Source organism: Phacochoerus africanus, chromosome 9, assembly GCF_016906955.1.
Source record: "Phacochoerus africanus isolate WHEZ1 chromosome 9, ROS_Pafr_v1, whole genome shotgun sequence".
In the NCBI taxonomy this organism is placed as follows: domain Eukaryota; kingdom Metazoa; phylum Chordata; class Mammalia; order Artiodactyla; family Suidae; genus Phacochoerus; species Phacochoerus africanus.
In genome coordinates, this window is record NC_062552.1 from 84,046,703 (window position 1) to 84,069,515 (window position 22,813).

Here is a 22,813-nt window from a genome sequence, read left to right on the forward strand (position 1 = left end):
AGCAGCTCTTTATTGTTAATGCCAACACCTCAGATAATACACTTTTTATCTCTGCTCATAATGGTCATGTAGATAAATTCCATAAATCAAGTCTCAGCAGTAAAAAGGTTAATAAGTTTACGCTGTATAATTGAAAGCCATATTGGTGATTAAAAGGATTTTATATATCAGTTTTCTGGGTCACCAACTAATTATTTTCAATGACTGGTAATAAAACACAGCACCATGGCTGGCCAGACACTGCAAACTGTCAGATGTTAAATTGTGTAGAAAGGCCTACACAGGGTTACCTTACGTTGGCTGGCCTTTCTCTTGAGAGGTGATGCCATTGAAATCTGTGTTGTCTGTGCTGTCCCAAACCTACGTGATGCTTTGGGGTTGTCTTCTCACCAAAGTAAGGAAGCTGGACAATCCTCCAAATATAAAGAACGTGCTAATCTTCTGAGACCCCAGGGTAGCTGTAATCATTCATGTTTAATGCGTTCCCTAAAATAACACGGAGCAGTTTCTCCTACGGCAAGGTGGTACTTGGCCACCCTTGCTCAGAATGGAGGACTCAGAAAGGAAAGGGAAAGTGCATGTCATGGAACAGATGAATATTTATGGACCCCCTAAAATGTTCCGGGGCAGTGCTTTGTGATTCATATCCACTGGAGGCCCAAGGTTAGGGACATGAAAACAGAGGCCTAGAAAAATGTAGCTGCATTACCCAAGGTCATGGTTTTCCAAGTGGCATGACCCGTATTCAGCCTTGGGTTTGTCTGATCCCACACTGAAGGAATTCCGCTATTGAGTTATATACTTTTTACTGCTGGCTTTGCGGAGTACCATCTGAAAGCACAACAACAAAGATAGCATGTTATGGCTTGATCTTGAGCTTAGTTTGGGCAATTGGAGGTTTGTGTAGCTAGGGGCTAAAGAGGAATTGTTGCTGCATTGCATAAAACACACTGTGTAGGGGAATGGTGCCCCCCCACCCCCAGTGCAGCACAAGGCAGCAATAAGTGCTGGAATGGTCTATCTACCTGTTTTGTAGGCTTCCTAAAGATGAATGGAAGTAAGACTGGGAGGAGGAAGTAGGGGAGGAGCATTTGTTCCAAATCTTGCTTTTATTCCTTGAGAGTGACCCCAATGCGCCGCTTTTAGCCAAAATACCATCTCTTCCAGGGTTTCTTCAAAAGACGTATGTTTATAGCATTTGCCTATATAATTAAAGGAGCACTATTGTTTATTTGTATTGTAAATTATTGTATATTTAAGTATGAATTCATAGACTTAATCCAGATAAATTGCTAGGTACAGCAGTCAGCATCTTTTCTTTGACACTTGAATGTGTCTGATCTTGCTGTATTAACAGGTGGAGAAAATAAGTTAGGCAACCTTGTGGTTGAAGTCTTTTTTTGTTTGTTTCTCGAGTTTTTTGGTAGGTATTATCTTGCAAAAAAAGGCACAGTGTTGGGTTGTGAGTGGTGTGTGTGTGTGTGTATGTGTGTGCAGAGGGGTGGGAATATTTGTAAGATCATTCTACTGGGGCTCTACAAGGTCTGCTAATAACAGATGAGTCAGAAAGTTTGAACTACTCAGTTACTTTCTTCAAAGGCAAGTGAATTGCAGATGAAATGAAGGAATGAAAATTGCAAGGTGAATGCCATTATCTGGGCCACAGAGTTTAGTCGTTTAAAAACCAGCCAAGATCATTCAGAACTGTGATGACTGGTTTAAAAACATGTAGTTGACAGATAGGGTAATTATGCCACCAAATAAAGGAGACAATCTGAATATGGCTCTGAGACTGGACATTCCTGGAACTCTCCAAGGGCTTGGTCATTAAATGACAGGTGCTTTCTCTTCTTGGCATCCAGTCCTAGGAAAGGCGACCTACCAGTTACTTCCTATTCTCATCTGCCATCAGGCAGTACGGGACAGGTAGGAGCAGCCTCAGGTCCTCCCTAGAGTGAGAAAGAGAAGAATTAACCCAGTAACCCAAGGGCAAGGCTCAGAAACATTCACAGAGGGAAGGCAAGTAACTTACCTCCGGTTCTAGTGGAGCAATTCACCGTTCAGGGAAAAGCTGGGCTTCTCACTTCTCAAGGATCTTCATGTCCACTGTGACAAGAGGTTCCAAAGATGACAGATCCTTAGCTGCTGGGCCATATTTTAGAAAGACATACTGGGGTAGGGTGAGGAGTGGGAAGTAAGAGGAGAAGAAGGAAGTCTGAGGAACAGATTAGAAAGTAAAGAGAGAAAGAGAAGAGAATGGCAAATGTAGTACTTAAACAAATATGAAAACAAATAGGCACAAGTGACATTTCTCTTTCACAGGAAGCACACTTTGAATAAAAGCAATCATACATCATCCATCATCTTCCCTTCAGATACGCCTTAACAATCAGTGTGCATGAGGCCATATGGGGCTCATGTGAGGATTGTGGGTGAGAAGAGCTGTAGTCAAGAAAAGAGACTTGTCTGGGCTCCAGGGGCACAGATCTGGGCACCCAGGGGTGGCTGCAGGTGAAGGAAGCCAACATCAAAATATATCATCAAGGGTCTCCTTGGTGGACCATTTCTCACAGGGAAATCCATCTCTGTCATGGGCATACTCATTGTGGATGGCTACTTTTTGCCTAAGAGGGAGCTGGTGGAGAAAGGAAGGTGAGAAGGTGGGTTTTATTTATCCTTGGAAAGGCTATAAAAATTGTGTGCCTTTGTCCTTGCCCACTCGCTCCCTCCAGGAACCATAGCTTTTCCTGACTGATAGGTTTTTCCTGTATTCATCTTCTCCCTAATCAAAAGTTTTATGCCCCATGCTCACTCTCAGCTTGTCTGATGGACACAACCTATCTGACATGAGAATACCTACAAATGGGTGCACCTGTGATTATCAGGTAATGGGCTAAGATCATGAAGAGCCTATTGGGAAACAATGCCTTGATCCAGGGACAGGTTTAGAGGGAGGAATTTCAGACACCCTTGTAGACAGGGCAGTGCTTAGTGGGAAGTAAGTGAGGCCCTGGCTATGGGCATAAAACTGAAGGAATTAAAAAACCCTCAAAGGTTAAGAAAAATAATTTATAATGTCATTTTTATGTTTACTTCTCTCTCTCTCTCTTTTTTTTTTTGTCTTTTTGCTATTTCTTGGGCCACTCCCACGGCATATGGAGGTTCCCAGGCTAGGGGTCAAATCAGAGCTGCAGCCACAGGCCTACGCCACAGCCACAGCAACACGGGATCCAAGCCGTGTCTGCAACCTACACCACAGCTCACGGCAACGTGGGATCCTTAACCCACTGAGCAAGGGCAGGGACCGAACCTGCAACCTCATGGTTCCTAGTCGGATTCGTTAACCACTGCGCCACGATGGGAACACCTATGTTTACTTCTTGATTTATCATTTCTTTTTAAAAAATTTTATTGGAATATAGTTGACTTACAAAGTTGTGTTAATTTCAGGTGTACAGCAAAGTGACTCAATTATACATGTACATGTATCTGGTCCTTTTCTTTTTTTTCTTTTTCTTTTTTTTTTTTTTTTTGGTCTTTTATCTTTTTAGGGCCGCACCCGTGCGGGATATGGAGGTTCCTAGGTTAGGGGTTGAATTGGAGCTGCAGCTGCTGGCCTACACTACAGTCACAGCAACTGCGGGATACAAGCCATGTCTGCAACCTACACCACAGCTCACTGGCAATGCCGGATGCTTATTTAACCTACTGAGCGAGGCCAGGGGTCGAACCTGCGTCCTCATGGATGCTAGTCAGATTCGTTTCCACTGAGCCATGACGGGAACTCCCTATCTGTTCCTTTTCAAAAGAATCCCATGTGGGATTCTTTTCCCATATAGGTTATTATACAGTATTGAGTAGAGTTTCCTGTGTTATACAGCAGATCCTTGTTACTTATCTATCTTACGTATAGCCATGTGTATATGTTAATTCCACCCTCTTAACTGATCCTTCCCTGCAATATTTCCCCTTTGGTAACCATAAGTTTGGTTTCAAAATCTTCAAGTCTGTTTCCATTTTGTGAATAAGTCCTTTTGTATCATTTCTTATTAGATTCCACAAATAAATGCAAAATCCATGATGAACAAAATGTTGAAGCTGTAGTTAGAGAACCCAGGGGCGTGTCGAGAGTGAGCAGTGAGGCAGACACCTCTCAGGGTCATGCAAGTCTAGGGTTGGATCTAGTCTTCACTTAAAATGTTGATGTCTTATTCATGTGGCCTTGGGGCTGGTGAGGCCAAGGTGGGGCCTGTGCCTTCTCCTCTGGTTCTAGCCCAGCCTTGTCCTGTAGCCCAGCTAGGATTCTCTTTCTGAATTCACTTGCTGTCTTTGCAATAAATTCCATTTTATCTAAGTGAGATTAAGTGGGGTTCTGCTCCTGGCAACCCATAATCTCTAAGACAGAAGTAAATCTTCATGTCTTTCCCTCCCAACTTCACTGAGTCCTATCACAGAATTCTTTCTTCTAGATTGTCTTCTATTCCAAATTGTAAAGAGAAATTTTATCACAGTAATAAAGGATTTAAAAAAATATATATATATTTTAAAGGATTTAATATATATATTATGTATATATATATATATATATATATAAACCTTCTAATCTCACAAATCTAATATAGTGTTTTTCACCTTTATATGCTCCCTTATAAGATCTGATCATAGTTTTACATAGTCATAAGCATAGTGAACATGTAACTTTGCACTCTGTTCTTTCTGGTGAACTTTGTGTACCAAAGATTTTCAATGTTGTTACACGTCAGTGGTTCTAGGTCATTCTACTAAGTTTCTTGTTCCATATTAAGACTCTTTAAAACTCTTATTATTGACTTATATATTGTCTCCAATTTTTCCATATAATAGATAATATGAAAAAAGTGTGTCCATTTCCATAGGTTTTCTTTCTTTAGTTATTTCTTTATATTATATCTCAGAAGTCTTATTTCTGAGCCAAAATCCCTTGCTATGCTTAGTTTATAACTTGTATTGCCATGTAATTTTTAACAGCACTTAGAATTTTACAGTGAAAACAATAGAATTTGAACCCAAAGAAATCTTAACATCTGAGCTACCTCATTTCAGATTTAAGTGGGAGTGGGGAAAATATTCATCTTTAAAATTTGATTTATGCTATTGCTCTTTTTTTAAAATTGAGCCCCAGGTATATATTTTTTTTCCTTTTTCTTGCAGTAGAGCTTTATGGCTGTGCTGACTACTTTGTCTTTCTACAGTTTATTTTGTGAACCAGAGAAGCAATCATATTTTATAGTTTCTTTACCAAGAAAATGGATTTGACACCTCTGATGATAACCAAATAGTCGTAGAAGTTACAGATTTAAATTGTATCTCTAATACACATAGTAGATAACTGATGCCAAAACATTTATTTAAAAAATAGCAATATTAATGTCATGCCTCTAAGAAAGAATAAAAATCTTTTGTTTCAATTGTGAATTGTGCTAAAAAGCACAGTATCCCCTCTACTACTCAGCAATCAAATATATGCAAATGAAAATCCATATTTCACATTTCTGTGCCTTATTTTCAATGTTTAAGGACATCTTTAAACAAATACTAAAGACAAAAGAAGGACTTGAGTTCCCCAAAGGCTTCATTTTCCCAAATTGAGTCAATGACTAAACTAGTGATTAAATAAATATTCCTTATACATGGGTCATTGTCTCTCTATAAAAGAATATTATAAACATTTTCCCCCAAGCCAACATCTTGAAACGTTAAACTCATTCTCAACCTAGATAAATAAAATGGAGGTGGAGAGCCAAAACGTGACTATTGAGAGAGGTCAGTGTTTTAAAAGCAAATCTGATTCCGGCCATGTCCATTAGCAGAAATATTTTCATCAGCCACAGTATTAAGTCAATAGCTTTACAGTCATCATTTCCCCCCTTAAAGATTTTTCTGGGAAATGGGAAGCAAAGGATAGGAAGAAACTTTTTGCATCTTGGAGAGGATGTTTCCAGGAGGCAGGATGAACTAGGGAAAGTCTAACTCCTGAAATAGGTAACACTGAAGATAAGAGGTGTCTTGAGATTAGCCAGTAAAATAACCCCTTGGTCTTATTTATGAAAAATTGAAGGCTCCACAGCTTGCTCAAAGTCCGATGGCTAGACTGTTCCAGCACCAAGGCTACACTTTAGCTTTTTATATTTCTGTGCACCCTCATTTCCTTCTACTACCATTTCGCTTAACAATGATGTTCTTCCGGAGACCCACCTCCTTGCCCTCTTCCTCCTGAGTAACCCAAGTTTCTATTCTGGGAACTAACTTGGGGGTGTTCCCCATTCCAGGTAGTGCCATGATCTCTGGGCTTCTAATACTGAGCAACATGGTAAGCTCTCTCCCCAAATTCTCTTTCTCTGTACTATCAGGCTAGGACCAGCCCCTCCCACCATTCAACAACTCAGTCTTAGTTTATCTTAGCTCAAATTCTCCAGAATATATTTAACAGGCTTTATCCAGCTAATGGATTCATTCTGTTTAAATTAGACTTGTGCCCCGGCCCCTTCCACAGGGGCTGAAAAGCAACTTTAAGGAAAGAGCAGCTGTCTCTACAGATAGCATAACAGTATGTCTCTGATAACTGAGCATCATTTTGGGGCCCAGTTTTTTGATACATACAAGGTCCTGGAAGGAAATAATTCAGTCAGGTGTTTCAATGAAGAAACATTCAAGAAAGGACTATCAGTGACTATCCTTTTCAAGAAAGGAATGGACAGTGTTAAGGGACCAAACAAGAGGTGTTGAGGTACCCAGAGAGTTGCATCAGTGAGGGGTGTTGCTGTGGAGGCTGAAGTGTAAGATCGGGGGAATGGTGCTCTAGAGCCTGGAGGAGGATGGCGTCCTGGAGGAAGGGCCACTTCCCAGGCAGCTGCAGCCATGGAGGATGTTGGTGCTTGAGCTGTTGCACTGAAGCAAAAAGGGCAAGAGGAAGAAATACACCTGCCTCTCTCTCTTACCTTCCTCTTCCTGTTGGCCAACCATTGGCCAAATACAAAGGGAAGTCAACCAGCAAAGGATTCAGGGATGCATTTTGTCAGGGTCAGCCTCCTGGGCCACAGAGCAGAGAAGGTAAAAGAATGTGGTTGGAGAATAAAAGAAATAATATTACCAACTGTTTTTCTATAAGTCTCCTCATGTAAGATCCCACTATCCCATTGTGTGGGTGATGAAACTGTAGTAACTTGATTGGGTACACTGAATCTTTTTTGAAAGAAGATAATGTATCCATCAATAAACCTGCTCCTGGTCATAGAACTAGTTTGTCACTGGGATGTGAACACGTCTGACCTCAAAGATGACAACAGTATCTAACACTATGTGTACAGGTCATATGCAGGCACTGTGTCAAGACCTTCACAATTGTTAGCTCATTTGATCTTTGCAGCAGCTCTGGAGGCTAGGTTCTATTACTCTTCTAGGATGTCAAGTTTGGGGTGCACCATCCTCAGCAGGTCATGAGATATTCCTTTATGAAATAATGATGATTCAAAATGGCATTTTCCCCTAGTCCTTAGAACAAGACTGCTAGGCAGGTGCTATCCCTATCTTACAGATGGTCTAACTCAGGTTTCTGAGAGATATGTGACTCAGGAAAGCTCCCTTGGTACTAAGTCACAGCTGGATTTGAGCTGCATTGAACTGACTGACAGTAACATTTGCTCTCCTTGCTTTAATTCCCACATTTTACTTTCTCATCTACCCTTTAAATCAACAAAAGAACTTAAAAAGGAACCTAGTAATTTGTTCCTGAGAGTCAGGTAGATCCAAAAATTTGCTTCTTTGGCAATCCTCATCTCTTCATCCAAACATAAAGAATGAAACCTCCTGTCTCCTTCTGTCTGAACAGGGTAATTGGAAAAAGTGAATGAATAAATGCATGAATGAATGAATGAGCATGTGCATTCTCATTCTGACTGTATGAAATTCATAATGTAAACCCTTTATTGTGTCATTAAAACCCTAGGATTAGTGGTTATTCTTGTTTTATTGAAAAGGAGGTCCTGGGAAGATGAAAGCAACATGATCTCAATTTAGTTTTTCCTTATGCTTTTCACCTTGCCTCCACTAGCTTTTCAGATGGTGGAGGCTGAAAAAGCCTGCAGCAAATATTTAATAGACGAATTTATTTGGTGTGCTGGGTACTGGACAGAACCCTTTGAGGGTTTACAATCTGAGAAATAGATTTTAAATCCTGTAAATTAATGTGGCCCTGAAACTTTTCCAGGAGCAAACTGCCAAAGAATGGCCCTTGAGATGCCTAGTCCAGTGTTTCTTCTTGACAGTAGAATAGTCCACTTTTAGAGGGATGTTATCCAAGTGCTTCTTCAGTTTCATGTGCATACAAATCACCTGGGGGTGTTATAAAAGTGCAGATTTTGACTCACTAAATCTGGATGGCACCTGAGTTTCTTCATTTCTAACAAGTTTCCAAGTGATGCTGCCATCACTGGTCTAGGGGCCACACCTTGAGTAGCAAAGTCCTCGAATATGCATGAGATCTTATTGCAGTAGCAATCTCATGATTAGGTCAGTGATTTATAGCTAGCTTTCCCTGGGCCAAGGCAGATTTTACACAAAAAAATTTGAGGCCGTGGAAGTCATTGTCATAGTCACTGTACTCCCCTTGGAGTCATCATTGTTCTTGCCACTATCTGTTGAGTGTCTCAATCAGGGGAAAATGTTTGCAAGCACCAGAAATTCACTCAAAAAGACTCAAAGAAAATTTGTTGTAACATAGCAACAAATCCCTTAGAACCTAATTACAGCTCCATGAGCACTGGAGATACAAAAAAGTGATTCCTCTGTCTTTCCTTCATGTGCCTCATTTTCTCATTCAACTTCATGCTCATCAAGACTGGCCTCCACGGCTGGTCTTATTGACTGACTCTTCATAACCTAGAAGCTCATCCTCTCTTTGTAAACCGACTGCACTTTTAAAGCCCGAGTTTTAAATTCCCAAGTGCCAATAGGTCTAGATTCAGTCTGGGGTCTAGCCTGGATATAATGCTGGGGAGGTGGGGCCAGGTGGTGTGGGCTGGATATCATGGCCCAGAGGATGCCAGGACTGAGGGCTCAGAAAGTGGCTGAGTCAGGAGACATGATGCATGTGTCTACTGCAGGTGGGTCTTAGTGCTGTTTACCTTGTTTAGTAGGAGACTGAGATTTCCTAGCTCACGTAGCCATAAATGGCTAAACTGGGATCCACACTCAAGTCTTTCTTTCTTCCTTTCTCTCTTTTCTTCCTTCCTCTTAATTGAAGTACTTTTTTTGGGGGTCCTTTTCAGGGCTGCACTTGCAGCATATGGAAGTTCCCAGGCTAAGGGTCGAATCGGAGCTGCAGCCATTGGCCTACACCACAGCCACAGCAATGCCAGATCTGAACCACATCTGCAACCTACACTACAGCTCATGGCAATGCCTGATCCTTAACCCACTGAGTGAGGCCAGGGATCAAACCTGTGTCCTCATGGATCCTAGTCAGATTTATTTCCACTTAACCACAACAGGAACTCCTGAAGTACTTGACAGACCAATGGAACAGAATAGAGAACACAGAAATAAACCCTGACACCTGTGGTCAATTAATCTTTGACAAAGGAGGCAAGAAAATAAAATGGGAAAAAGACAGTCTATTTAGCAAGAATTTCTGGGAAACCTGGATAGCCGCATGTAAATCACCACATCTAGAACACACCCTCACCCCATGCACAAAAATAAACTAAAAATGGCTGAAAGACCTAAATATGAGACAAGACACCATCAAACTCCTGGAAGAGAACATAGGCAAAACATCCTCTGACATCAACCTTACAAATGTTTTCTCAGGTCTGTCTCCCAAAGCAACAGAAATAAAAGCAAACATAAACCAATGGGACCTAATCAAACTGACAAGCTTTTGCACAGCAAAGGAAACCAAAAAGAAAACAAAAAGACAACTTACAGAATGGGAGAAAATAGTTTCAAATGATTCAACTGACAAGGGCTTAATCTCTAAAATATACAAATGACTTCTACAACTCAACAGCAAAAAAACCAACAACCCAATGGAAAAATGGGCAAAACACCTGAATAGATATTTTTACAAAGAAGATGTACAGATGCCCAACAAGCACATGAAAAAATTCTCAATATCCCTGATTATTAGAGAAATGCAAATCAAAACTACCATGAGATACCATCTCACACCTGTCAGAATGGCCATCATTAATAAGTTCACGAATAACAAGCGCTGGAGGAGGTATGGAGAAAAGGGAACCCTCCTGCAATGTTGGTGGGAATGTAAGCTGGTACAGCCACTATGGAGAACAGTATGGAGGTAACTTAGAAATCTATACATAGAACTACCATATGACCCAGCAATCCCACTCTTGGGCATATATCCAGACAAAAATCTCCTTAAAAAACACATGCACCTGCATGTTCATTGAAGCACTATTCACAATAACCAAGACATGGAAACAACCCAGATGTCCATTGACAGACTATTGGATTAGGAAGATGTGGTCTATATACACAATGGAATACTACTCAGCCATAAAAAAGACTGCTATTGTGCCATTTGCAGCAATGTGGATGGAACTAGAGACCCTCATCCTTAGTGAAGTAAGTCAGAAAGAGAAAGACAAATACCATATGGTATCACTTATATCTGGAATCTAATATACAGCACAAATGAACCTTTCCACAGAAAAGAAAATCACGGACTTGGAGAATAGACTTGTGGTTGCCCGGAGGGAGGGGAGGGAGTAGGAGGGATGGGGAGCTTGGGGTTGATGGATACAAACGATTGCTTTTGGAATGAATTGGCAATGAGATCCTGCTGTGTAGCACTGAGAACTATGTCTAGATATGTACAATGGAGCATGACAATGGGATGTGTAACTGGGTCCCCATGCTGTACAGTGGAAAAAAAAATTCATTGGGGGAAATAACAATAAAAAAAAGAACAATGTTTAAGGCATACAGCGATGTGATTCAGTTATATATATATATCCACACATATAAAAATATATGTATATACATATTTTCTTTTTCAGAGTCTTTTCCATTATAGGTTGTTTCAACTCACTGAATATAGCTCTCTGTGCTATACAGCAGGTTCTTGTTTATCTACTTTATATATATAATAGTGTGTGTCTGCTACACAGGCATGTCTTTCTCATGTCCCATTTGAGGAACTTTCCATTGTTACACCTCTTTTCGTGATTTGATGAAATGCTGCAACCTGTCTCCTTTGCACCTTTTACCTTTAGGAAATCCCCTTCTTTGGTTTCACATGCCTCCTCCCAGGAGAACTGCAACTGAGAAGGTGGTGGCATCATTTTCTCAAGGGATACTCAGAGCTAAGCCCCTTCATGTCTGCCCTGTAGTTTCAGATATATAGCCAACATTGACAGAGGCAAAACTTTAGGGTTAATCTTTGTACAGGTCTCAGTCCTATGAATGTTCACCCATAACTTCCTGGTTTCTGAATGGTCATCAAGTACCAGCTCCTGACATCTTTTACCTCACATCTTGAATGTCCCTTTTTCACTCCCGCTTGCCTTCTTCTCCCCATCAGGGACTGCCTTCCACTTTGTCCTGCACTCTCACTGGCCTGGGCCTCTGCAGGTCATGGGCAAATCTCCTAGACACCATTGCCAGCTACTCAATGTCCAGTTCACTTGGATACCCATCACCACACTTCTGTGGGATTAGAGATCCAGGAATCAAAGTTGCCTGGTAGTCGTGACCTCATTGACCCTGCATGTTTGGTGCTTCTGGATCCCCTCCAAAGTCTCACCTTTGTGAGACTCTGGTATGATTCACTCTGATGAGCAAATTGGGATGCTCTTCCTGCCACACTGTCTTCCTGCTGCCTGAGCAGGACATCAGGCCTTGCCCATAGTCACACTCACCTTTCAGTGAAAGAATGGACCAAGTGATGGGGGATGAAAGGAGGGATATTCACCCAAAGACAACATTTGCTGCACTTATGATGCTGCTTGAGGTCTTCTTGACCCAAGAGCACACTTCCAGCCTCATGGCTCTTTTACGATTGAAATCTGAAAACCAAATGTTCTCCACCAAGTTGATGGTGTTCTATCTGTTGAGCGGAGCAAGGCAGTGATGATGCCATTTGTAAGGAGAGCAATGGGCTTCCCTGAGGTCTGGTGGGGAGGGTACAGGGAAAAGGAGGGCCCAGAAGGAGAAGGAAAAGCTCCTAATGGGAGTGTGATACCAGTCGGGACCCTAGGGCCACAGGAAGCCACTGTCTGGACAGTGGGATTGCTGTGGCTCTGACAGCCAGCTAGCCCAGCTCCAGCTAGGACAGATGCTGTGCCATGGTCAGGGCACTTGGAGAGTCAGCTGGATGAGACTAACTTGTCTTCAGCAAGGGGGTTAAGGGAGCTAGATGGTGGTCCAGGGGTCTCTGGCAACAAGGAAGCCAGCTGGGTATGGCGGGCCTGAGGAGGCTTTCTCAGGCTTGGTTTCACTGGGCAGTTGGTTTAAAATCCCAGCTACATAATTACAGTTATAACAATTTGTGTATCCTTTTACTTCCCTCAACCTCGTTGGAAAGTCAGTTATTACTCTATGGTGATGGGAAGGATTAAATGAGATAATGGCAGACAATACATTAATTACTTTCTTATAAAGGCAGGGAAGGTGGGACTAATTTAGGGAGCAATTGAAGGGAAAAGATTGTGTAATAATCAAAAGATTTCAACACTTCAGCAACACTACTCCATTTAAAAAAAGAGATTTTGAAAATGAGTGGAAGTAAGTTTTGGCTAACAGTGGCCCCAATTTGCTTAGTGATTATCTTTTTTGTTTTTTGGGTTTTTTTTTTTTTTTTTTTTGTCTTTTTAAGGCTATACCCACAGCATATAGAAATTCCCAGGCTAGGGGTCAAATCAGAGCTACAGCTGCTGACCTACACCACAGTCACAGCAATGCCAGATCGGAGCCATGTCTGCGATCCACACCACAGCCCACGGCAACTGCCGGATCCCCAACCTACTGAGCAGGGCCAGAGATCGAACCCTCATCCTCATAGATACTAGGATACGAACCATCCTCAGTGGTTCATTAACCACTGAGTCAGGACAGGAACTCCTGTTTTTGTTTTTTTTTTTTCTTAGTGATTATCTTCATAACTGTAAATTTTATGCCTCCAGCAAAGCATCTTACACTTTGTTAATTGTAACTTGAGTGGTCTCTTCTCCCAAGGGGACCCTCCTCTCTGGCACCCCTGTCAAGCAGTGTGTTTGCCTGCGGTGTGTTGATATCCTTTGAAAAAGACTATAAAAAAAGACCCACAAAAGATAACGATCCAGCGTTGCCGTGAGCTGTGGTGTAGGTTGCAGACGCGGCTCGGATCCCACGTTGCTGTGGCTCTGGTGTAGGCCGGTGGCTACAGCTCCAACTGGACCCCTAGCCTGGGAACCTCCATATGCCGCGGGAGCGGCCCAAGAAATAGCAACAACAACAACAACAAAAAAAAGACAAAAAGAAAAAAAAAGACCCACAAAAGAAAAATCAAGCACCTTTCGACTTCTTATCCACTTTCTCCTTTTTATGTTTCATTGACCATTAAAAGTTTTTATGGGTCACACGGAAAGGCATTTTGCCACTTGAAGCTAAGGTGTGATGCAAATCATAGGACAGCAGAGCTGGGTATTTAGTGAATTGTACAGATAATCTTGTTTTTTTCACAGAACATTTCTTCTGGAGCAGAATGCCAGAAAGAGTGGAAGATTTAGAAGCTCTTGAGTAACTGACCTTGAAGCCTAGGCCTGTTTACTTTGCAGCTGGTCCAGTCTTTCCTCTGATTACTTTCCTTTGCCCCTTATGGAACAACCATAGTACCCTGGCCCATGAATGGGCTCCAGGCCACTTACCTACAGAAGCTCCCACCTGGGCATGTAGGTGACTGGGATCAGCAGGTGCCCAGAAAGGCCTGCATCCTTGGGTGAATATATTATTTTCTGTGTTCAACTGTCTGTGGGGGTCCCATGTGAGGTCTTTGCATTTACGCCATTTAAATCTTAGTATTGTCTTTTTTTTTTTTTTTTTTTTAAGGGCCACACATGAGGCATATGGACATTCCCCGGGTCAAATGGGAGCTGCAGCTGCTGGCCCTATGCCACAGCCACAGCAACTAAGGATCCGAGCAGCACCTGCAACCTACACCACAGCTCATGGCAACACTAGATCTTTCACCCACTGAGCAAGGCCAGAGATGAAACCTGCATCCTCATGGATCCCAGTCGGGTTCATTTCTGCTGAGCCATGAAAAGAACTCCTGTCTGTATTTTGTTCTCCGTTGGGTAAAAAGGAACCACATACTGGTTGAAATACAGATCATTGTCATTAATGCTTGCCAAATTTGGGTTTTGAAAACTGCAGACTTTCTGTTTCCCAAAGGATAAGAACAAACAAGCAAACAGAATTGCTTGATGATTTAGTAGAATGGGTATGCATTATTATTGGCATGCAGATTAAATGTAAAAAACCCCACAGATTTAAGAACCATGAACTAATTAATACCTGCAGCTCCTGCAGTGAAGACATGTGAACCTGTTCTCTCTTTCTTCTTGAAAGCAATGTGTTCTTGCCCAAGGCATAACCATCTAGTTAATCTGGTCAATAATTGAAGAGACTTCTTTTAATGTGAGGGTTGATTTATCCTGTTTGATTTTTTTTATTGTTTGTCACATTAGTTGAATAATCACCTAATTGATACTTTTCACTGCATAAGGAGATCCAACTTGAATATAGACCAAATTAAAAAATGATTTTCCCTGCCAATTAGAAAAGAAAGCAGTTCTCACCCATCTATTGCTGGATCTGTCACAGTCTTCAAGCAGTGATCCAATAAAACAGGTTTGGAGTGGGGGTGAGGCAAACCCACTGTGAAAGTTTTATTCTTTTCACATTTAGCATAAAACCATCTCCATCAACAAAGAGTGGCCAGTTTGGCTCAACTAATATTAACATGCCTTAAAAATTAATGATAAAATCCCCTCCCACGTCTAGGTACACACATTTCTAACTGAACTAAAAGACGTGGGAGAGAAAATTTTTAAACTCGCAAGAGAAACTTCTTCTCCCTTTAAAGTCAAGCAAATCTGAGTTGACTTCTCTCATCAATTCAAGAACAAAAAGTTATAAATTGAACAGATGAAGGACACTGCCTCCTTTTAAAAGTGATGTTTCCCTGCCTTAATGGATTTCGCTGTGGCAGGGAGTCAGAGTAGAGCTGTCTTAACTAAATCTTTGACTGATTATGCATTTTTTCCTTATTCATACAAGATAGATTCATCATCCCAATTTGTCAAGCTGGCGATGTTCCAATTAATTACACTCCGCAAACCTCAGCTTGTGCTGTGCCCGTGTCAGGCCTAATCTAGTGCCTCATTTGCCGGCGGCCCAATGAAGAGGTATCAGAGGTGTTGTTCCTCTGGTCCTTACTGTGATGGATGCCCCTGGCGGCACGGCCCATGGCAGAGGCAGAGTGTTGAGTGCCTCTCTCCTCCAAGCCCGAGGGCTTGTGGCTCCTCACTAATTTGAGGGCTCATCTGTATAGTGGATGTTGTCGTCAAGTCTATCCTTCATGGCCAGGCTGAAGGCTCTCCCTGTCGCACGGGCTGTTTAAATATCTACACAGGTTCTACATTTCTGTCAGATTTGTCCTTGCAAAACAGAAAAAAAGGAAGGCAACGTGTCCTCGAGCTGAGTTTCTGAGCTCTACGATTTAGTGGCTGAGGTGTGTTGGAGGAGGAAATCACAGGTCCTGGTGAGGTGCACCCTAGGCACTTATGAACGTATCTGTATGTGCTTGTGCAGGTGCTTCAGGGCTGTGCAGAGGCAACGCCGTGTTCTTTTGATTATGACGACTTTGCTTTCATGCTTTTAGTTTTTTGGGCAGTGACCTGTTAACAATTATAATTTATTAAGCAATGTGAGGCCACTGGATTTTGATCTGTGTTCCCAGGTGCATGGAGGCATTCATGATTGGTGGGTGACTAGAACCATCTGCTATGCTAAGACCTATATTGGCATAAGATCTCTTTAGACCAGTTATTTTGATCATCATGGGGATTACTTGGAGTTCCTGTTGTGGCTCAGTGGGTTAAGAATCTGACTAGTATCCACGAGAATGCAGGTTTGATCCCTGGCCTCACTCAGTGGGTTAAGGATCCAGAGTTGCAGATGTGGCTCAGATCCTATGTAGCTGTGGCTGTGGCATAGGCCAGCAGATGCAACTCCAATTTGACCCCTAGCCCAGGAACTTCCCTATGCTGCAGGTGTGGCCCTAAAAAAATTAAAAATAAAAAAAAATGGCGAAAGTTGCATAGCTAGTAAGTGTGGAGATGGAATTTGAACCAAGATTTAATCTGATTATAAGGTTTGAGATCTCTTCAGGACCCCATATCATTTATCTTCTCCATTCACACTATGTCCTAGGCCTCTGACCCAGGCCTTGCCTTTCATTTCTTTCTTTTTCATCTATTTTTTTTTTTTTTCTTTTTAGGGCTGCACTTGTGGCATATGGAGATTCCCAGGCTAGGGGTTGAATCAGAGCTGTAGATGCTGGCCTACACCACAGCCACAGCAATGCCAGATCCGAGCCTCATCTGTGACCTATACCACAGCTCATGTCAATGCCAGATCCTTAACCAAGTGAGTGAGGCCAGGGATAGAACCTGCGTCCTCATGGATGCTAGTCATATTTGTTTCTGCTGAGCCATGACGGGAACGCCTGACCCCTGTTTTTCTAACCTGAAAACCTCAGCAAGAGGCTACAGCACCTTGGCAGAGTGCAAAGCTTTGTGACAACACCGTTGCTGGGGCTGTGTCACTTCTGGACCCATGGAGACAGCAGGCACAGGGGTGTAATGGGGCTAAAGCATGGGCATGTTCGTAGGTTGCCTGGACCACCTCCATTCCCTCTAAGTCTCCCACTCATCTTAGCCACCCTCCCATTCTTTGAAGGTCATGGGGCCTGGATCCCAGAGTGAACACTAGAGGGCCTCATGGTACAGCCCAGAGGTGCTCGGTAGTCAGTGCCACTTGGAGTGAGCCTGGACCCACTGAGGAAGGGTGGATGGAAAGGATCCAAGCTGATACAGACCCCTCCCTTCCTGCTTCTGTGGACCACCCTGAGGTGTGGTTCCTCCTTGATTCCCTTCAGATAACATGCTAAGTGAACAGGACTGCAGAGTTATGGGCTGTATTTCTGTGGCTCACAGTGAGTCAGTGCTGGGCCAGTAGTTGGCGTCTTGATCCTTACCTCTAGACCCTAGTTAAAGTGGCACTAGGAGCAAAGCTAATTCTACCTGTGCAGCCCCCACAGAAGAGACCCTGAAAGGAATTCTCATGTTTTGGAAATAACCAAGTCACGTCAAAGATCAACTTTTAATTTAAATAAGACTTTAAGCACATTAACATTCAGGATTTACATTCCTTCTTGGTTCTTAAATATAATGTGTTTTACAGTTATCAAAAACATATGCTACTTTTCAGCAGCATTTTATATACAACTTGTTCAACAGAAGGTGCCAGCATCCCAATATGTCTTGTTTAGTTTTGGCTTTAACTATTGTGATGAAAGAATTCAAGTGCAAGAGAGTCATCTTTCTGAATGTAGATGGAGGTGCTGCCAAAGGGTGCCTGTGCCAGGAAAGAAAGAAGGGAATTATTTATATTTCTTTCACTGAACTGATTTTTATGATGTTTCTATTATGAGGAAGGCTCTGTATGTACCCCGTTTCGTGAGAGCTACATGGGCAAATCAACCAGATCTTGTTTTCAAGGAACTTTCAGTCTTAAAAATAAAGTACCTTCTTGAGAAAGCTGGTAAAATACTGAAATATGCCTGTTAGTAAATATGTATTGTCCTAAGCTTCCCACACCTGGCATAGCTGATCCCTCTCCTTTGGTCCAGCAGCTAAAGCAATAAACACCTTGTAAGGCAAGGGATTCCAAGAACTTCCTCTAGCCCTACAGCCAGCCTGTGCTCAGAACCCATGCCTAACTTATTAAGGTCATAAGGAATGTCTTCCCTGAAAGGAGTGATGCTGTGATGCTCTATACTCTTACTATTGCAATCTCCAGTGAAGATTGTGGATCTATATCTGCCTTGTTTTAGTTCTATTACTTTTGCTCTATGTATTATGAGACTCTGTTATAGGTGCATATTCATTAAGAGTTGTTAAATTTTCCTGACGAATGGATTCATTATTCACCATGGAGTGTCCCTCTTTACCTCCTTATCTTGATATTTATTTTATCTGGTCTTAGTAAAATTTATTTTACCTGTTTCCTTAAGTTGAGGAGTTTTCGTAGTCTGTCTTTTCCCACCTTTTTTTTTTTTTTAGGTCTGCACCTGTGGTATATAGAAGTTTCCAGGCTAAGAGTCAAATTGGAGCTGCAGCTGCCAGCCTCTACTATAGCCATGCCAGATCTAAGCTGCATCTGTGATCTACACTGCAGCTTGTGGCAATGGCGGATCCTTAACCCACTAAGCAAGGCAAGGGATCCAACTCAAATCCTCATGGATACTAGTTCAGTTCTTAAACCCCTAAGCCACAATGGGAACTCCCTATCCTTTAATTTTTAACCTATCTTTACTTTCACATTTAAAGTTATTCTCTTGTAGATGACATGCAGGTGTGTCTTAAATTTTTGTTTTTGTTATTCATGTATTTTTTTTAATCCAGTCTGACAATCTTTGCCTTTTAATAAGAATTGTTTCTCTATTTATCTTTAATGGATTTGGGGATATCATTGGGTTTAGTCTGGATTTTGCTATTTGTTTTCTACCTGTATATCTGTTTTTTGCTCCTTTGTTTCTTCTTTCTTGCTTTCTTTGGGTGATCAAATCTATTTTTATTATTTCATTTTCATTCCTCTATTGGATCTTCCCTATATCTTGTAGTATTTTTTAAGTCTTTATTCTAAGAATTATATATATACCTCAGTATATTATCCCAGTCTATTTAGTGTTATTATTATAACACTTCTTGTAAAATATAAGACCCTGAGACAGACTGATTTTAGTTATTTTCTTCCCACACTCTTTGTGTAATTGTTATTGTCTATTTTTATACATACATATGTTATAAACTCTGAAATACATACATATTATATATATAAAAATATACATGTACAATAGTCAGCTGCTTTTTAAAGACATTAACAAAAAGGCGATAGTCTTGTTTTTGGCTATAGTCACCATTTCCAGTGCTGTTTATTCTGCCCTGTGGATCTAAGTTTCCATCTCATGTCCTTTTACTCTGGTCTAAAGAACTTCCTCTGGCATTTCTTATGACGTAATTCTGTACATCCAGACATTTCATCCAGGGTGGCTCTAGTTTCCTTCTTCTTTGACTTCTCTCTAGTACCTTCACATAGAAATAAATGTGGATTAAACACAGCAGAGATGACTGAACTCAAATTTCTGTTGACAAGTCATTTCTAGGCACCCAGCCTTTCTGCCAAGGCACTCAGAATGAGATTATAAAACTGGGAGCCTCTGAGCCAGCTTCTGCCTCTACACAGATTTTACTGACCTACACAGTGTTTAACATCTTTTAAATATACTTTTAGATTTGGAAGATTTTGCATAAAATTGTGGATTTTTGGCTTCTCTTGAAAAAAATGAAAAGCTCTATAAATTTAGACCCCAAATCCTGTTATTCCATTTGGCACCATTGTCCGAGACAAATAGCATTCCTGGCCCCAGGGAAACTTGTGCTATTTAGTCCTACCTGGTTTCCCACTAGGAGACACTCACCAACATTGTCCTGCTGGTCTCCAGGTTCAAGAGCAAGGAACTAGAACCTCTCCACGCAATACATCATCCAGGGATGTATCCTGAATGATCTAGAAAGTGAATTGAAGGGATTTATACATTTGTAATTCACATCAGTTAAGAGATTAAGTGTGAGGTTCAGAATATACTTTGCTTGTGCCCATCTAAGACCAAATTAAATCTTCTCTGAAGGGAACATGAACATGGGGAACTCTTTACATAGAGAAGATAATCTCCTGAATTCCTAGATGAAGACTGCAAGCCTGACTACATAGCACTTAATTTCTCAGGCTTAGTAAATTTATGCATATTGGATAAAGGATTTCCACTCCCAAATCACAGAAGAGTTCACATTTTCTGAAAGTGTTTCACATCTGAAGATAAACCTTAATCATAAAGGATTGGCTCAGAACTATAATCTCAGGGATGGCAAGGCTCCAGATTGTGCTGGGGGAGATATAGGTGACACACAAAATAATCTTGCTGCAACTATGGTTAGATATATTGAATTTTCGATGACTCCAGAATGATGTCAGATTCAGACACTTTGCTTCTGCAGGTTAGATTCCATGGCCCTTTCCAAGGTTCAGAGCTGCAATGATGAGCAAAAGTATAGGAGACAAAAAGAGCAAATGAGAAGAAGGTATCCCCAAAAAAGGAGTACGTGGATGGTCATTAGTGAAGAATGGGGTTCATGACTTAGTATGAGATGAGGTTAAACTTGAGTGATGCATTTGGCAAGAAGAAACTTCGAATCCATCTAGAGTGGTGCAAATAGCCATCAGTCAATGTGGAAAGAGAGACAAATACTCTTCAGGTCATTTTGTCCTTTTTGGAGATTCATAGGGAGAAAAATACTTATTCTGATGATAGAAAATTAGAAAAGACAAGAGGAATGGGATCTCTGCCCCAAATCTATCCTTTTAGATTAATGCTCACTAATGGATATTAAAACATTGTAGATTAATGAAAGCCCGATAGACCATGCAACTGAAAAAACACACTTTATTTTGACAGGCAGTCAAGAGAGGCCCAGGGATTAAAGAGCAATTCAGATTAAATTACTCTCTCTGTTAGGACATCCTTTCCTTGGTAAATTGTGAGCTGGAGGAGAGGGCCAAAGAGATGCTGTGGCCACCAGAGGGCATTTCTTCCACCTGCAGTTTGAAATGATAGAAATAAAGGGTACACTTAGATTTCATGTCCTGGCAGGTGACCCAAACAGGGGACAACAGGAAGCAGGGGCAAGGGATGCTGAATTTTGGATTGACAGCTGTTGATCCAGAGAAGCCTAGATGGAGAAAAACAAAGGAGTTTCCAGGTGTCAGTCGGTCAGTGTACCAACAAAGTGCATTTTCATCACTGAATTGTTATTTACTCTCTGTGGTGGTTATGTGCTACATGAATTTAGTTAAACTGGAACTACATTTCCCAGATTCCCTTCCCTGTCTGGTTCCTTATTAGGGTTGGTCACAGGAGGAGTGTGTGTGATTTGGAAGATGCAAGGGAGACAGAAACCAATTTTATGCTCTGAGGGTTGGGATAGGTAGAGCTCCAAGCTCTGTGGCAGACAACACCTACTGCCCTCAACATGCCATCTCACCTTGCTGACTCAGCACAGCACCTGGACCTCCAACTTCTCTGGCTCCCATAGGTTCTCACCTACATGCAGCTCTGCGATAGAGGATACCAGCGCTTTCTTCATGCCACCATGGATTTTAGGTGGTGAGAGACAGATGTGGAGGGGTCCAGGTTGCATTTGTGGGTTCTGGCTTATGCATGTGAGTCGAGCTCTTCATTGCCCTCCCCCATTTCACATACAGCTTTCCTTCAAGACTACCCACCTGGATGACTTAATAATGCTGTCTTCAGCCACAGTGCCAGATGGAGAGGCAACTGCCTTGTGTAGACTCCCCTCCAACCTCCAGGTCTGATTTTATCAACACATCTCTTTCTTTCTTTTTTTTTTTTTTTTGCTTTTTAGGGCTGCGCCCACAGCATATGGGTCATTTAGAATCTCTGTTGCCTTATTGACTTTTTGTCTAGAGAATCTGTCCATTGATGTGAGTGGGGTGTTAAAGTGTCCTACTATTATTGTATTCCCATCAATTTCTCCTTTTATGTCTGTTAGTATTTGTTGTAGGTTTCTGGGTGCTCTTATTTAGGGGCATACATATTGACGATTGTAATATCCTCTTCTTGAATGGATCCTTTTACCATTAAATAGTGTCCTTTTTGTCATTCTTTATGGCCTTCATTTTAAAGTCTATTTTGTCTGATATGAGTATTGCAACTCCTGCTTTCTTTTCTTGTCCATTGGCATGAAATACCTTTTCCCATCCTCTCACTTTCAATCTATATGTGTCCTTTGCCCTAAGGTGAGTCTCTGTAGACAGCAGATTGTAGGTTTTTGCTTTTTCATCCAGTCTGTCACTCTGTGTCTTTTGATTGGAGCATTTAGATCATTGACATTTAAGGTAATTATTGATAGATATGTATTTATTGCCATTTTAAACTTTGTTTTCCAGCTGATTCTATGTTTCTCCTTTCTTCCTTTCTTTTTTTGATTGGATGATTTCCATTTATTTTATGCTTGAGTATTTTTCTTTTTAGTTTTTGTGAATGTAATGTTTGGTTTTGATTTGTGGTTGCACTGTTTTTTAAGTATGTTAATCCCTTTCCTGTGTCTCCTTGCTTTAGCCTGATAGTCATATAGGCTCAAAGACATTATTAAAATAAAAAAAAGGATCTATATTTTCTTACTTTCCTTCCCCACGTTCTTTGATTTTGAAGTCTTTTTTTTTTAATATGTTCATGTTTGTCCTTTTGCTGTTCCTTGTGTTTATCATTGCTTTTACAGTAGGTTTTTTTTTTTTTTTTTCTCTTTTAGATCTGTATGCTGGCTTATTTAAGTGATTGCTTTCCAATTGCGGTTTCCTCCATCCTATTTTTTCTTAACTTTTTTTATTTAGAGAAGCCCTTTTAGTATTT